The sequence below is a fragment of the Schistocerca serialis genome, chromosome 4 (assembly GCF_023864345.2).
Source record: "Schistocerca serialis cubense isolate TAMUIC-IGC-003099 chromosome 4, iqSchSeri2.2, whole genome shotgun sequence".
Classification (NCBI taxonomy): Eukaryota; Metazoa; Arthropoda; class Insecta; order Orthoptera; family Acrididae; genus Schistocerca; species Schistocerca serialis.
Window position 1 is genome coordinate 385,425,259 of NC_064641.1, and position 15,902 is coordinate 385,441,160.

Here is a 15,902-nt window from a genome sequence, read left to right on the forward strand (position 1 = left end):
GCAGGACACTGCAGTTATTGGTGACAAGGATGGGATTTTCATTTTCGAACGAAATGGCCTCGACAGAGGAACTTCTTCAGTCTTTGGTGGAAACTCTACAGCAGATTCAGTCAGCGCTCACAAGGTCAGAACTTCGCCCTCACTCCCCAGCGTTGCAAGAGGTAGCTCATGAAGTTTATTCCATTGTGGGTAAATTGAACACTTCGCACGTGGTTCCACTGATGTCCACAGGTGTATCGTTTAGTTCAACAATTGAACCCTGAACAGTCAACTCGAGATCTCTCCTTTACACATATTAAGGGCTGCCTTTTTGAGTATTTTGACGCACAAATACACATCACCTCCGCCCATCAGGCTTTCTTTTCTTGCCGAAAGTCCCTCCGTCAGACACATCGGGAATGGATTACGATGCTCCAGGGTCTCTCCCGCGATTGCAAATTCCGGTGCGCCAACGTTGCCTGCAAGCAGACTTATGCCTCTTCTTTAATTCGGGATACGGTGGTGTTTCACGCAACAGACGAGGATCTTCAGGCTGATATTTTGAAGTTACAAAACCCGTCCCTCGACACCTGTCTGCCGATCAGTCGTGCGTTTGAACAGTCTCACCGGCAACAACTGCCGCATCTTGATCCCGCTGTTTCCAGGGCTCACATTTTGCCTAGCGCCGAGCGGGAGTCTCGTCGGTCTGTTGGTACATCCCTTGACAGAAAGTCTTTCGCCCGTTTCCCATCATGTCTGGACTGTTGCCGGACTCAACAACGGTCAGAGCGCCCCCACCGGCGAGCAAGGTGTACGGCTTGCAGCCGAACGGACCATATCGCCGTTGTGTGTCAGGCTTTGGAGAAACATTGCCTAGATACCACACCTCCTGCGGACGCACAGGCTCGTCACGAATCATCACCTCAGGACCTGGAAGCCTCGCATTCCATTGATGGACAAGTATTCTCCATCATTCCCCAGTCGGGAGCCCGTTTTCTTCTTAGCGTGGAGGTCTCGCGTATTGCAAATTGACACGGCATCATCTGTTTCTGTTGTTGTTGGTGCCACACACCAACGCTTGGGCTCGCCAGCTTTGTCCCCATACTCGCGCCTTGCGTAGTTTCAGTAAACACCCTACATCAGATTTCTTACAACGGTCGTTTCTTCATCACTCAGTATTTGGTGGTGGCTCTCCTGGCGCTACTAATCTTCTGGGTGTGAACATTTTCGGTCGTCTGGGTTTGTCAATGCAGGATGCTGTACAGGCGGTTTCGATCCCCTCCTCGGATACCCTCCTCGCTCCATTGCTCAGCAAATACGAAACGTTGTTCTCATCCTCCACACCAGGGGCGAAGGGCTTCACCACGCATGTTCAGCTTCTCTCTCGTTTTTTAACGGCCCACTGGGCCCCACGCTGCCCTCCGCAACAGGCTCCAGGTGAACTTCGCGGCTTGCAAGACGAAGGCATCCTTTCTTCTATGGCACACAGTCGCTGGGCTACACTTATCATGTTAGTCGAGAAACCGAACGGTGCTTTACGCATCTGTGGAGATTTTAAGGTTATGGTTAATTCTCAGTCCGTCATCGACGCATATCCTGTTCCATCGGTGGATGACATACTCCCACGTCTTGCAAGCTCAAGCGTTCTCGTCAAAACTGATTTGCGAGACGCTTACTAGCAGCTGCCGTTGGACGAGGAGTGCAGCAGATCCTAGTCATCATTACCCCATGTGGCCTCCATTTTTCAACACTATTTGGAACTGCTCACAAGTCAGGTGCCTGGCGTGGCAAATTATCTGGACGATGTCATCGTCGATGGCTTGTCTGCGGTGGACCTCCGGGACAAGCTGGACAGACTGCTTCAGGTTTTCTCCGAGGCTAATCTGAGTTGCCGGAAGGAAAGGTGTGAATTTTGCGCGAGATCAGTTACCACTGGTTAATGATTGATGCCCGCGGCCTACACACCTCTAAGGAGTATGTCGAGGTGGTTCAAAACTACCTCCTCCCATCAGAGTGCCGGAACTGCAGTCCGTCCTTAGTCAAATCAACTACACTACTGGCCATGAAAACTGCTACACTAAAAAGAAATGCACATGATAAACGGGTATTCATTGGACAAATATATTATACTAGAACTGACATGTGATTACATTTTAACGCAGTTTGGGTGCATAGATCCTGAGAAATCAGTACCCAGAACAACCACCTCTGGCCGTAATAACGGCCTTGATACGCCTGGGCATTGAGTCAAACAGAGCTTGGATGGCGTGTACAGGTACAGCTGCAATTGCACCTTCAACACGATACCACAGTTCATCAAGAGTAGTGACTGGCGTATTGTGAAGAGCCAGTTGCTCGGTCACCATTGACCAGACGTTTTCAGTTGGTGAGAGATCTGGAGAATGTGCTGGCCAGGGCAGCAGTCGAACATTTCTGTATTCAGAAAGGCCCGTACACGACCTGCAACATGCCGTCGTGCATTATCCTGCTGAAACGTAGGGTTTCGCAGCGATCGAATGGAGGGTAGAGCCACGGGTCGTAACACATCTGAAATGTAACGTCCACTGTTCAAAGTGCCATCAATGCGAACAAGAGGTGACCGAGACGTGTAACCAATGGCACCCATACCATCACACCGGGTGATACGCCAGTATGGCGATGACGAATACACGCTACCAATGTGCGTTCACCGCGATGTCGCCAAACACGGATGCGACCATCATGATGCTGTAAACAGAACCTGGATTCATCCGAAAAAATGACGTTTTGCCATTCGTGCACTCAGGTTCGTCGTTGAGTACACCATCGTAGGCGCTCCTGTCTGTGATGCAGCGTCAAGAGTAACCGCAACCATGGTCTCCGAGCTGATAGTCCATGCTGCTGCAAACGTCGTCGAACTGTTCGTACAGATGGTTGTTGTCTTGCAAACGTCCCCATCTGTTGACTCAGGAATCGAGACGTGGCTGCACGATCTGTTACAGCTATGCGGATAAGATGCCTGTCATCTCAATTGCTAGCGATACGAGGCCGTTGGGATCCAGCACGGCGTTCCGTATTACCCTCCTGAACCCACCGATTCCATATTCTACTAACAGTCATTGGATCTCGACCAACGCGAGTAGCAATGTCGCGATACGATAAACCGCAATATCGATAGGTTACAATCCGACCTTTATCAAAGTCGGAAACTTGATGGTACGCATTTCTCCTCCTTACACAAGGCATCACAACAACGTTTCACCAGGCAACGCCGGTCAACTGCTGTTTGTGTATGAGAAATCGGTTGGAAACTTTTCTCATGTCAGCACGTTGTAGGTGTCGCCACCGGCGCCAACCTTGTGCGAATGCTCTGAAAAGCTAATCATCTGCATATCACAGCATCTTCTTCCTATCGGCTAAATTTCGCGTCTGTAGCACGTCATCTTCGTGGTGTAGCAATTTTAATGGCCAATAGTGTACTATCAGCGTTTTATACCCCATCCCGCAGAAATTTCGGCGCCCCTGACTGGGATATTGCTCAATGGTGTGCGTTGGTTATGGGATGCGGCGTGTGAGTAGGCTTTCACCCGTCTCAATTTCGCTGTCTCCCGCAATCCTTGTCTGGTCGCTTATGATCCTTCCCTACCCCTCATCGTCGCCGCTGATGCATCGAACTATGGCGTGGGTGCGGTCCTCTCGCAACTGGTCAACGGCGTTGCGAGGCCGATGGCATTTGCATCCAAAAAATTGACCGACGCTCAAACCAAATACAGTCAAACTGAGAAGGAAGCTTTGGACTATTTTTCGCCCTGACGAAATTCTACAATTTCGTGTCCTTTTTGAAAATACGAACCTGCAAAATACAGAGAATAATTCTTCGGAAGAGACGACGTTAAATATCGGCTTATTCAATATACATATATGTTACAGAAATTACAGTTCTATGGTATAAATGGAATAGCATATGAGTGGTTTAAGTCGTACCTACAGAACAGGAAGCAAAAAGTTTCTTTATATGGGTCAAGTGATTTAAATAAGTTTGTCACTTCATCTAACTGGGGTGAAATTACATTAGGTTTTCTACAGGGTTCAATCATGGGTCCCCTTCTGTTCTTGATATATGTGAACGACCTCCCTTCCTATCTGAAACAGGAAACTGAACTGACACTGTTTGCTGATGATACAAGCATCATTATTAATCCGGTAAAAGAAACTCCAATTGAAAATGATACAAATAAAGTCTTTGGAAAAGTCGTTAATTGGTTTTCCGCAAATGGGCTTGCTCTAAACCTTGAAAAAACACGGTACATCCAATTTTCTGCTGCAAAAAGTACAGTTCCTTCAATAAATATAACACATCAACGGAAGTCAGGGTAGAGCATATTAAGTTTTTGGGTGTACACAAAGATGAGAATCTTAATTGGAAAATTCATATTTTAGATCTTCTAAAGCGACTAGATTCAGCAACTTTTGCAATCAGAATAATTGCCAATTTTGAGGATATAGAAATTAGTAAGCTAACATACTTTGCATACTTTCACTGTCTGATGTCATACAGAATAATATTTTAGGGTAACTCAACATTTAGTCAATAAGTATTCAATGCTCAAAAGAAGTGGTTAGAATAATGTGTGGAGTTCATAGTCACACATCTTGTAGGCATCTTTTTAAAAGATTGGGAATTCTTGCAACAGCCTCACAGTACATTTACTCACTAATGAAATTTGTTCTCAACAACATGAACCAGTTTAAAAACAACAGTGACATTCATGATTCTAATACCAGAAAAAAGAAAGACTTACACTACCCTTTACTCAACCAATCTTTGGCACAGAAAGGGGTAAAATATGCTGCTATAGAAATTTTCGACAAATTACCAGATGAAATAACGTATCTGACAGACAGCAGTAATAGCTTCAAAAATAAATTGAAATCATATCTCCTTGACAACTCCTTCTATACCATAGATGAATTCTTGAATAGGAATAAATAAATCTATAAATATAGTATATGCATTTTGTGCCATTTAAGGTAATGGGGTAAATAATAGAAATTTTAATCCTTAACTCTTTATTGTAATATGTATATATATATTAAAAAATCTTGACACGTTCCACGTCATAACGGCTACCGTACCGTGCGATTGGTCAATGGAACACGCAACCAACTAACTAACTAACTAGCCGGCCGCGGTGGCCGTGCGGTTCTAGGCGCTCCAGTCCGGAGCTGCGCTGCTGCTACGGTCGCAGGTTCGAATCCCGCCTCGGGCATGGGTGTGTGTGATGTCCTTAGGTTAGTTAGGTTTAAGTAGTTCTAAGTTCTAGGGGACTGATGACCACAGCAGTTGAGTCCCATAGTGCTCAGAGCCATTTGAACCATTTGAACTAACTAACTATAATCGATAGCACAGTCGGGATGATCTGTGGATACATTTCTGTGGCCAGTACGTTTCCAGGTGACCGCACGTCGTCGTTTCTTCTTTTTAATTTTGTTCCTGGCGCCCGAGGTGGGTCCAGATACCCCAAGCAGTTGGCTCCTTAAAGATTTCTGGAGTAACTGGGCCACCCTATGAAGCTTACTATTTTAAGGAGAACACATCTTCGCTTGGTTACACTAACTGTAAAAGTTCATAATACTTACAGCGAACGAGTAGATACTTCGTAAAATGAAGATACTATCAGGTTGCTATGGACATTTGTCACTATAGAACTGAAAAAAATAGATGTGACACGAAGTACACAACACTTTCACACATGAGATATTACGAACGGAGATGCTATTGTCCTTCACTGTTGCAAGCTGCTTCAAGTGGAATGATCCGCATATGTATTGTGGCAAAAACCCTCTGCCCAGTTACTCGCCAGGCCCTTTTCCGTGGGAATGATATCTGTGAATATTTTCTTCTCGGTGACTTACTTATCTGTCGTAGATTTATGTTTTACTGGACTTTCAACAATGATACTTTAAGAGTACTTGTTTGCTGAAGACTGATACTATATTTCAACGAATGAACCGGCTGTTTTATTATATTTATTTTCATTTATTTCGATGCGTAAATGAAACTTTTCTACCTTCTTTTTAGTTTTTACGTGGTACGTCACTGAGGAATCTAGTTCAACGGCATACATGCTGCTCGTACGTCGTTCTTGCAGAGGGCTCACAAACCGCTGTAGACTGCACTCGCTGTAAGCACGGGCTTTATCTTTGTAACAGGCTTAAAGTGTCAGGACGACTTAGGCTGGAATGTCATATTTAGCAGTCGAGAAGGAGCGCTGCGGCTTTGCGCCATTATCTGCTTGTAAGAGCTTCCAACTTGACGTGGGTAAAGAGGGTCCGCCTCGGCCTGAGATCAGCGCTTCGCGCATCCGTATGATCTGCGAGGGCTAAACTGACTCTCTAACATACGAGCAGAGAAACGCACGGAGAAGGAAACAGCCACTCTAACAAGATCAGTTTATTTGGACAAATGTTTCAAAAAGCAGCTCGCTACTGCTCGAAGATTCCACTACAGTGTGCAGTCGGTTGTACAGGATGGCGCGTATGGGCAGGCGGTGGGCGTTATGGAATAATAGAGTAATTTTTAGAGAAAGGCCATTTATTGGCTAAAGCATGATGAAATGGGATACATAGGCCTAGGGAGGTGAGGGTGAGCCAGAGCTTACAATTTGGCGAACATTGTTCGCGAAGCTACCGAAAGTGGTTGTCTGCCAAAACTAAGTCCACAGTGCCGCAGCACCGGGAGAAGCGGGAGATGTTCAATGCTACATGGCGCGCATCCGACTCGCGGGTCAGCAAGAATACAAGAGAGCGGGCCCGGCGACGGGCGGCCGGGTATATTCGACGCACCACGTGGCTTCCTCCGCCCTGATTGGTCAGGACCGAGCAAACCGTGCGGGCGGCATGGAACTTTCCAGAGCGTTGCCTGCTAAGCGACGCCTGGGGTGGCGTTACCTCGTCAGCACATGAGAGAGGCGCGTGAACAAGGTGCCCTTCATCGGTGCTGACTTGCTGTTACTAAACCGTGGGACGAAAGAATTTACAGGCAGCTAACACTGCCGGCCGTGGCTTGGCCGTAATGGAAACATGAAGTTACCGGTTTGAGGCTCATATAATAAAGTAAAATCCCTTATTGTCTGGCTCATCCTTTACACGGTATATGCTCGCAGTATCGTATGAGTACAAAGTAATACGTACACTGACCTAATAACGTATATACCCGTCTGTGACATCCTTCACAGCCTGATCCTCTGTGTAGCTCGATGCAAACAGATCTCAATGTATACAGATTCTCAATACAGGTGAAATGCATTTTATACTATTCCTCTTGAAGAATCCGCCCCCGGCCATGGCTGTGTGTGATGTCCTAAGGTTAGTTAGGTTTAATTAGTTCTAAGTTCTAGGCGACTGATGACCTCAGAAGTTAAGTCGCATAGTGCTCACAGCCATTTTGAACCTCTTGAAGAATCTTCACTAGTTCCTTGAGAGAAGATGATTCAGGGGGTATCGGGTGGGAGGGGGAGGGGGGGGGGAGGGTAAGCGAGAATTGTAGCCCTAAATTATTTTTCCAGCTGATCACAATTACTCGAATCAAATAAAATGTGTCGACCGTGAATACCAAGAAAGACATGTTATCTCATTGCTACGTTCATCAAATCAGTGTCACATATTTCGAACCGTGTGAGTTAGGGTAATTTTTCTTGGTACATCTACTCCACAGATGGGAACAATGTTTGTTACATTGACTGAGCATGTCTCCCAAAATAATATAAAATAAACCTCGTATCAGATCCCTTCCTCTATCTAGTAGGTGGGAAGATCTAGTGTTCCTAATACCTGTCTATTCTGTTTTATAGACTACATCACGGTCAGACATAGATTGCGAAATCAGATACTGGATATAGACTCAGATCACAACATAGTAGTGATGAAGACTTGGCTGAAGTTTAAGACAGGAAGAATAAATACGCAAAGAAGTGGGATACGGAAGTACTAAGGAATGACGAGATACGCTTGAAGTTCTCTAAGGATACAGATACAGCAATAACAAATAGCTCAGTAGGCAGTACTGTTGAAGAGGAATGAACATCCCTAAAAAGGACGACAACTGAAGTTGGGAAGGAAAACATAGGTACAAACAAAGTAATTGCGAAGAAACCATGGGCAACAGAAGAAATACTTCAATTGATCGATGAAAGGAGGAAGTAGAAAAATGTTCCGAGAGACTCAGGAATACAGAAATACAAGTCGTTGAGGAATGAAATAAATAGAAAGTGCAGGGAAGCTAAGACGAAATGACTACATGAAAAATGTGAAGAGACCGAAAAAGAAATGATTGTCGGTAGGACTGACCCAGCATACAAGAAAGCCAAAACAAGCTTCGGATGCAAGGGTAATAACATTAAGAGTGCAACAGGAATTCCACTGTTAAATGCAGACGAGAGAGCTTATAAGTGGAAACAATACATTGAAAGCCTCTATGAGGGGGAAGATTTGTCTGATGTGATAGAAGAAGAAACAGGAATCGATTCAGAAGAGATAGGGGTCCCGGTATTAGAATCAGAAATTAAAAGAGCTTTGGAGGATTTAAGATCAAATAAGGCAGAAGGGATAGATAACATTCCATCAGAATTTCTAAAATCGTTGGAGGAAGTGGCAACAAAACGACTATTCACGTTGGCGTGTAGAATGTATAAGTCTGGCGACATACCATCTGACTTTCGAAAAAACATCATCCACACAATTCCGTAGACGGCAAGAGCTGACAAGTGCGAGAATTATCGACAATCAGCTAACAGCTCATGCATCCAAGTTGTTGACAAGAATAATATACAGAATGGAAAAGAAAATTCAGGATGCGCTAGATGACGATCAGTTTGGCTTTAGGAAAAGAAAAGGCACGAGGGAGACAATTCTGACGTTGCGGTTGATAATGCAGGCAAGGCTAAAGAAAAATCAAGACACCTTCATAGGATTTGTCGACCTGGAAATAGCGTTCGGCAATGTAAAATGGTGCAAGATGTTCGAAATTCTGAGAAAAGTAGGGGTAAGCTATAGGGAGAGACGGCTCATATACAATATGTACATCAGCCAAGAGGGAATAATAAGACCACGAACGAAGTGCTCGTATTGAAAAGGGTGTAAGACAAGGATGTAGTCTTTCGCCCCTACTGTTTAATCTGTACATCGAGGAAGCAATGATGGAAGTAAAAGAAAGGTTCAGGAGTGGAATTAAAATTCAAGGTGAAAGGATATAAAAAATCATACGATTTCCGCTGATGACATTGTTATCCTGAGCGAAAGTAAGAAGAATTACATGATGTGCTGAATGGAATGAACAGTCTAATGAGTACAGAGTACGGATTAAGAGTAAATCGAAGAAAGACGAAGGTAATGAGAAGTAGTAGAAATGAGAACAGCGAGAAATTTAATATCAGAATCGATGGTCACGAAGTAGATAAAGTTAAAGAATTCTGGTACCTAGGCAGGAAATAACGAATGACGGACGTAGCAAGAAGGACATCAAAAGCAGACTAGCAATGGCAAAAATGGCATTCCTGGCCAAGAGAAGCCAACTAATATCAAATATCGGTCTTAACTTGAGGAAGAAATTTCTGAGAATGTACGTTTGCAGAACAGCATTGTATGCTAGTGAAATATGGACTGTGGGAAAACCGAAACAGAAGAGAATCGAAGCATTTGAGATGTGGTGATACAGACGAATGTCGAAAATTAGTTGGACTGATAAGGTAAGGAATGAGGAGGTTCTGTGCAGAATCGGAGAGGAAAGGAATATGTGGAAAACACGAGTAAGTAGATGGGACAGGATGATAGGACATCTGTTAAGACATGAGGAAATGACTTCCATGGTACTAGAGGGAGCTGTAGAAGGCAAAAACTGTAGAGGAAGACAGAGAGTGGAATACATCCAGCAAATAATTGAGGACGCAAGTTGCAAGTGCTACTCTGAGATGAAAAGGTTAGAACAGGAGAGGAAATCATGGCGGACCGAACCAAACCAGTCAGAGGACTGATGATCAAAAATAAAAAAAATAAAACAAAAAAAGGTACTGAACTCCTACAAATCGATGGAACTTCATGTTAGTAAAACTAACCACATTGGATGCGTTGTATATACGTTAAAAATTTTAAATTTGATATACCGGAGACTTATCGGGTTCCATAACCACTTTCAGTGGCAAATCACAAAAGACAATTGAGATAGACCAATGTATACATAATGAAATATCTTAGTAGCAGGGTCAAAAGTTTTTTATCCCTTTCAGACCTGAATTTTCCTGGGGGAAGAAAATTTTTCTTGTGTGCTATGATGACCTTAGGTGATTTTTTAATGATTTTAGATGCAAGATTTATACAAAAATATGTAACGGTTCTCAAAATATTCTGTGTACACTTGGCTTCTTTCTATGGACTATAATAACTAATTTTGAAATGTTCATTGTTGTAATAAACAAACTGTTCATTCATTAATTATCATGCAATATAGCAATAATAATAATAATTTATACAGTGGAATGTAGCTAACCAGCCACTTCTGTATATTCTGGCGTTCAAAGTCTGCTGTGTGCTGCTACGCTGACTAGCTGATATTTTTAAACTGAAGCCCAACAGTTGACAGCATTTGTACGTGATAAAAAGACTAAACATTCAGAAATGTGCAAATGGGGTTTCCACTGGGGAGAAATGTTCCTGTTCCAACAAAGCGACAGTAAAATTTAATGTACATAATTGTACCCAGTGGGTCTGAAAGGGCTATAACATGTTGTAGGGAAGAGCTTTGGTGCTTAAAATTTCGTTTTTTATAGATACAGTATTAATTCAACTTCTTTTGCCTGCACAGTAAGCACTTCTGAAGTCTCGTGCCTAACACGAGATTTACAGAGAAAGGTCAAAAAATAAAAAACAATATAAAACTTATTTCTTCATGATCTTAAATTTATACAAGGATGAGCGGCTTCAACTGACCAGGCAACCATCTATAGAGAATTAAGACCTCATTACAGTGATCAGCTAGTCAAGTATAGTATAAGAACACGACTCAGTCAGGTGCAATGGAATGTTCTTCTTAGGCTCAGCAAAACGATGTCATATAGAGGGAAGTAAGAGTCAGCCGGGAGCTCGGGCACCGTTTTACAAGAAGTCGTGTTCAGAACGAAAGAATGCTCATTCAGGAAGCTGATGAAGTAAAAGAGGCTAGCCAGCGCCTCTGAAGGGTGAAGCTGGATAATACTATACAGCTCCTGCTGAGCTCCTGTAGCAGCTGGCTAATACAACAAAAAAAAAAAAAAAAAAAAAGAGAGAAATTGAACGGATGTAGTCATCGCCACCTAATGGCGACATCCGGCTGCTGCAATCCGTTGTCTCCTCCGTGGTAGGAGTGCTGCTGTCCATCATGAACTGCTGGGCAGCACACTCTCATGAAGGCCTGTCCAGTAGCACGAGCGTTCACGCTCACTTGCCGCCTTGGTAGCGTGCACTCGCGGTGGAATACACCTGTCAGACGTCCTTATGTTCTGCAGAGGAGATGAAAACTGTTCGTTGTTTTCAGAGCAGTGACAATATGTTAAGTTCTCTGTAGTCTTAATCGCAAGCCTGTGTACTTAATGATGCAATACTTAAAAGTGGAGAGTAGCTGTTTTAAAATCGATGAAAAGAGCATTATGGCCGGGTTAGTAACTTAAAAGCGAAGGTCAAACACCCACTGTCAATTTGTCACTGAAGGATGCCCAACTACAAAAAAAATTGTTCAAATGGCTCTGAGCACTATGGGACTTAACTTCTGAGGTCATCAGTCCCCTAGAACTCAGAAATACTTAAACCTAACTAACCTAAGGACATCACACACATCCATTACCGAGGCAGGATTCGAACCATACTGTAGCGCCTAGAACCGGTCGGCCACCCCGGCCAGCGCCCAACTACAGTTAGAACTTATAGGCCAGCAGTGTGGCTGGCAGCTGAGTAATTTCGTAATTATTCGGTTGGTGCATAAGTTCGTAGCGTTTTTCCGTAAGTTTAATGAACACAACGGGTACACATAACAGAGACTTTAGGCATCAATAATACATTCTCCTTCACTACTTACAATAGTCCGCCAATACTGGAGCAACTTTTTGATTCCGCGACTGAGAAATCACATGTTTTTGAGGCGAAGAACCCGTCGAGCCAAGTGAAGTATGCTAGCGGCAAGAAACAATCAATGCCTTCTCTGCACGATAGCAATGGAGATACTATCGAAGACAGTGCTGCCAAAGCAGAGTTACTAACACAGCCTTCCGAAATGCCTTCACAAAAGAAGACGAAGTAATATTCCAGAATTCGAGTCGAGAGCAGCTGCCAACATGAGTAACGTAGAAATAAATACGCTCGGAGAATTGAAGCAACTTAAAACACTTAATAAAAGCAAGTCTTTTGGTCCAGACTGTGTACCAATTAGGTTCCTTTCGGAGTGTGCTGATGCATTAGTTCCATACTTAACAATCATATACAATCGTTCGCTTGACGAAAGATCCGTACCCAAAGACTGGAAAGTTGCACTGGTCACACCAATATTCAAGAATGGTAGTAGGAGTAATCTATTAAATGACAGGCCCATATCGTTAACGTCGATATGCAGCAGGATTTTAGAACATATACTGTGTTCGAACGTAATGAATTATCTCGAAGAAAACGGTCTATTGACACACTGTCTACATGGGTTTAGAAAATATCGTTCTTGTGAAACACAACTAGGTCTTTATTCACATGAAGTGTTGAGTGCTATTGACAAGGGATTTCAGATTGATTCCGTATTCCTAGATTTCCAGAAGGCTTTTGATACTGTACCACACAAGCGGCTCGTAGTAAAATTGTGTGCTAATGGAATATCGTCTCAGTTATGCGACTGGATCTGTGATTTCCTGTCAGAGAGGTCACAGTTCGTTGTAATTGCTGTTCCTTATCTATATAAACGATTTCTGAGACAATCTGAGCAGCCGTCTTCGGTTGTTTGCATATGACGCTGTCGTTTATCGACTAATAAAGTCATCAGAAGAGCAAAACAAACTGCAAAACGATTTAGAAGTAATATCGAAATGGTGCGAAAAGCGGCAGTTGACCTTAAATAACGAAAAGTGTGAGGTCATCCACATAAGTGTTAAAAGGAATTCGTTAAACTTCGGTTACACGATAAAGCAGTCTAATCTAAAAGCCGTAAATTCAACTAAATACCTAGGAATTACAATTACGAACAATTTAAATTGGAAGGAACACACAGAAAACGTTGTGGGGAAGGCTAACCGAAGACTGCGTTTTATTGGCAGGTCACTTAGAAAATGTAACAGATGTACTAAGGATACTGCATATACTACGCTTGTCCGTCCTCTTTTAGAATACTGCTGCGGGGTGTGGGATCCTTTCCAGGTAGGACTGACGGAGTACATCGAAAAAGTTCAAAGAAAGGTAGCACGTTTTGTATTATCGAGAAATATGGGAGAGAGTGTCACAGAAATGATACAGGATTTGGGATGGACATCATTAAAAGAAAGGCGTTTTTCGTTGCGACGGAATCTTCTCACGAAATTCCAATCACCAACTTTCTCCTTCGAATGCGAAAATATTTTGTTGACACCGACTTAGATAGGGAGGAACGATTACAAAGATAAAATAAGGGAAATCAGAGCTCGTAGGGAAAGATATAGGTGTTCATTCTTCCCGCGCGCTATACGAGATTGGAATAATAGAGAATTGTGAAGGTGGTTCTATGAATTCTCTGCCAGGCACTTAAATGTGATTTGCAGAGTCTCCATGTAGATGTAGACGTAGATGTAGAAGCCCGAAGTTCTTCCTGACAGTGGACGGTCACTAATGTCAGAACGATCCTCCTTAAAACGTGAAAACCATTTTCTTGCCGTGATGTGTTCAGTGGCATTATCCCCAAACGCGGCGCAAATGTTTATGGCTGCCTACACTGCTGTGACTCCTCTATTGAACTCCAACAGAAGAATATGCCGGAAATGTTCCGATTTCTCCACCCCATTTTCTAGCGTCCACAGTTCCTATCTTCAAATAACAAACTGACAATATGTAAACTCAAATAGCAACAGCGAACTACAAATAAAAAATTACAATAGATAAATAAACCCATAGCAACCGAAATACCAACAAGCAAAACAGAAACGCTACGAACTTATGAACCAACCTAATGAATAATTTTTGTAGACACGTATAGAAGTTTTCTTTTACATAAATTCCCACAACTTCAAAAGTCCGCTGCTACGATTATATCGATATTTCGATGTTTACACGTACATATTCCTGCGAGTAACTTATTTCCGCAATGAAGAATTAATCTCGGACCCTTACGAGGTAAGACTGATAGAAGAGATATAGAAGATCCAACGAAGAGTGGCGCGCTTCGTCACAGGATGGTTTCGTCAGCGCGAGAGCGTTACAGACATGCTCAACAAACTCTTGTGTCAGACGCTACAGCAGAGTCGTTGTGCAAAGCGGATAGGTATACCACCGAAATTTCGAGAAATTGCTTTTTGGGAAGAGTCGGAAAACATATTACATCTCCCCACATACGAGGTGCATTCAAGTTCTAAGGCCTCCGATTTTTTTTTCTAATTAACTACTCACCCGAAATCGATGAAACTGGCGTTACTTCTCGACGTAATCGCCCTGCAGACGTACACATTTTTCACAACGCTGACGCCATGATTCCATGGCAGCGGCGAAGGCTTCTTTAGAAATCTGTTTTGACCACTGGAAAATCGCTGAGGCAATAGCAGCACGACTGGTGAATGTGCGGCCACGGAGAGTGTCTTTCATTGTTGGAAAAAGCCAAAAGTCACTAGGAGCCAGGTCAGGTGAGTAGGGAGCATGAGGAATCACTTCAAAGTTGTTATCACGAAGAAACTGATGCGTAACGTTAGCTCGATGTGCGGATGCGTTGTCTTGGTGAAACAGCACACGCGCAGCCCTTCCCGGACGTTTTTGTTGCAGTGCTGGAAGGAATTTGTTCTTCAAAACATTTTTGTAGGATGCACCTGTTACCGTGGTGCCCTTTGGAACGCAATGGGTAAGGATTACGCCCTCGCTGTCCCAGAACATGGACACCATTATTTTTTCAGCACTGGCGGTTACCCGAAATTTTTTTGGTGGCGGTGAATCTGTGTGCTTCCATTGAGCTGACTGGCGCTTTGTTTCTGGATTGAAAAATGGCATCCACGTCTCATCCATTGTCACAACCGACGAAAAGAAAGTCCCATTCATGCTGTCGTTGCGCGTCAACATTGCTTTGCAACATGCCACACTGGCAGCCATGTGGTCGTCCGTCAGCATTCGTGGCACCCATCTGGATGACACTTTTCTCATTTTCAGGTCGTCATGCAGGATTGTGTGCACAGAACCCACAGAAATGCCAACTCTGGAGGCGATCTGTTCAACAATCATTCGGCGATCCCCCAAAACAATTCTCTCCACTTTCTCGATCATGTCGTCAGACGGGCTTGTGCGAGCCCGAGGTTGTTTCGGTTTGTTGTCACATGATGTTCTGCCTTCATTAAAATGTCGCACCCACGAACGCACTTTCGACACATCCATAACTCCATCACCACATGTCTCCTTCAATTGTCGATGAATTTCAATTGGTTTCACACCACGCAAATTCAGAAAACGAATGATTGGACGCTGTTCAAGTAAGGAAAACGTCGCCATTTTAAGTATTTAAAACAGTTCTCATTCTCGCCGCTGGCAGTAAAATTCCATCTGCCTTATAGTGCTGCCATCTCTGGGACATATTGACAATGAACGCGGCCTCATTTTAAAACAATGCGCATTTTTCTATCTCTTTCCAGTCCGGAGAAAAAAAATCGGAGGCCTTAGAACTTGAATGCACCTCGTACAACTCGCGAAATGGCGACGACGAGGGTATTCGAGAAATA